Raw genomic sequence first — 3,008 nt, forward strand, 5'->3', positions numbered from 1 at the left:
TGATCCTTTCTGCTTTTGGGTTCTCAGGTAATCATAAAGTTTCTTCTAAGCCATGGTATATTGACTCTGAAGCCTCTAACCATATGACCAATACTGCTTCTCTTTCCAATGTCAAAAATTATGATGAAAATATGAAAATTAACACAGCTGATGGCTGTTCTCTACCTATTAGTGCTGTTGGTGATCTTTCATCTTCCTTAACTGATATTTTTGTGTCTCCTGGCCTCTCCACAAATCTTATTTCTTTTGGTCAATTGGTTGATAATAATTGTAATGCCCATTTCTCTTATTCTGGCTGTGTTGTGCATGATTAAGTGTTAGGGAAGATGATCAGGAAGGGGCCTAAAGTGGGAGGACCCTTTCCCCTTCACGTTTCTCCTTTCACTATTGTTCCTATTTTTCCTTTACTTTCTTTTGCATGTAATGCTATTGGTTCTAGAAATAAGATGTGGCATAAACGTCTTGGCCACCCAAATTCTGATGTACTCCGTACTTTGTTTAACTCTGGATTATTGGGAAATAAAGCATGCTCTTCTCCTTATCTTTCTTTTGATTGTACATCATGCAAACTTGGCAAAAGTAAAGTTCTACCTTTTCCTCATCATGCATCTCGTGCCTCACAATGTTTCGATATTAGTCATAGTGATGTTTGGGGGATTGCACCTGTTGTTACTCATGCAAATTACAAGTACTTTGTTACTTTCATTGATGACTTTAGTCGCTTTACTTGGGTTTACTTCCTCCGGGCTAAGGCCGAAGTTTTTTCAGTCTTTAATTCTTGCACTTCTTGAGACTCAATTCTCCACTAGCATCAAGATCTTGCATTCTGATTCTGACGGCAAATACATGTCTAATCAGTTTCAAGACTTTCTTCAAAGCAAAGGGATCATCTCTCAGCATTCTTGTGCTTCGACACCACAACAAAATGGTGTTTCTGAGAAGAAAAATCGTAACCTTCTTGATGTGGTAAGAACTCTTTTACTTGAATCATCTCTTCCTCCTCGCTTTTGGTGTGAAACACTTTTTACTTCAGTTCATTTGATCAATCACTTACCCTATCCTACGTTAAATCATGTTTCTCCTTTCTTTAAGTTGTTTGGTCATTCTCCTTTATATTTTGATCTTCGTACATTTGTTTGTGTTTGTTTTGTACAGCTCCCTACTCATGAATGACATAAACTTACTACTTAGTCGGTTAAGCGTGTTTTTCTTGTTATGCTGTCCCTCAAAAGGGTTATGTTTGTTATTGTGGCGCCCCCAAATCCCCATGCACGGACATGGAGAAATCGAGACGTCCGGATGATGAAATCACGGGTCATCATCCTATCGACGTGTGCCAAGTGTGTGGATAAGCAACGAAAGTGCACAAGAAACACGCAGCGAAAAGCAAAGTCAATAACTAAGTACCAGAATTTTATCTTGTTTAATACAAAGCTGTTCAAAACATATAGACTAGAATATTACAAAACACAAATATTATATCAAAGCCAAATAGAAAACATAAACTCCACTCAGAACTCTGGCGGAGCCGCATCCTCGGGCTCAGCCTTCTCCTCCTCCTCGAACTCTGTACCAAAATCTACAGAACCAAAAATGGTGCTGCAGGTAAGTAAAATCCAAACACCACTAGATCAAAACATATAAAACTCAAACAATATGCATGAAAGAAAAACCAAAGCACATGCTCCATAAAAACATAATTTTTTCCATGCACGCCAAAAACCCATTTGGCCCAAAAACATTACCATTAAAACCATTCCTCGCCATTATCCCAGATGATGGCCCAAACCACCATTTTTCTGAAAAATGGTTCAGAAGCCTCAGTACATCCTCGCCATTATCCCAGATAATGACCCAAATCACCATTTTCTCAGAAAATAGCCCGCATCCGAAAACCATAAAAACAATCCAATTATGCATGCACCATGATCTCCCCTAGGAATCATCTGCACACCCTGGCTCTATGCCACACCACAAGTAACGACTACGCATGTGACACCTAAACGAGCGATGCCCAGACTCGCGCCCCGTGCATACCTGGCCAGGCCATCCTCTAGTCCTAGCCACTCTAGGGACCACGGAGTCGACACGACAGCGTTACCGTATCGTGCGATCCGGTCGTCGCCCTGCGACAACCCAAGGGATGTCACTCAGTATTATCCACTCTCGAGTGACCAGAGAAGCTCCACCAAGATAATAACCCATCTCGGCTTGGGCTCGTGAGACACACGCACCCAAAAACCATTTATGCCAATAAAACGGGATTTTCTCGATTAAAATAAAATGCACAAATATGCAATATGCAACGCACGTCACATGGCACGAACAACCAACCAATTCACAAACAAACATAACCAAGCACTCCGTCCTCAAATCATCCGACCCCCGAACTTCTCGGACTCAGTCCGGAATTAGCCAACCAACAACAAATAATTATTGAATAAGCAAAATATATTTAAATCTAAAAGTAGGGTTTGGAAAATACTTACAGCGTTATATGGTATTTTTAGAAAGCTCGTGGCGTTGCAAACGGCGGAAGGAAAGCAACGTAACAGTGAAATTTCACTGTGGCCGTGGGTTGTAAAATACCCACTTTTGAACGGGGATAAACCAAGGCTCGGGATTGATAGGGAATGGTCTAAGGATGTTTATGAAGTTAGTGGAAGTGGAGTTTGGCCGTGGGTGGCCGGCGATTGTTAGAGGCTGGAAATGGGTGGGTTAGGATGGCAAGGAGTTGGTGATGAAGTGGTGAAGAGGTGGTGGCCGGAGGTGGAGCGACGGCGGCAGATCGAAGCAAAAACTGTGTGGCTTGATGGGCTTTTTTCGGCTAAACGGCGGCTCTGTTGGCGGTGAAAATTTGTGGGGTGGTTCACAGGAGGGAGGGGAAGAAAATGGCGGGGGTGGTGTGCCGCATGGTGGCCGGCGGTGGTGGGTCTGGGCAGATGGTGTGTTCGGCGTGAAGGAGAGGAGAGAGAGAGAGAGAGAGAGACAGATGGGGGGGTCACGCG

The sequence above is a fragment of the Carya illinoinensis genome, chromosome 10 (genome assembly GCF_018687715.1).
Source record: "Carya illinoinensis cultivar Pawnee chromosome 10, C.illinoinensisPawnee_v1, whole genome shotgun sequence".
NCBI lineage: Eukaryota > Viridiplantae > Streptophyta > Magnoliopsida > Fagales > Juglandaceae > Carya > Carya illinoinensis.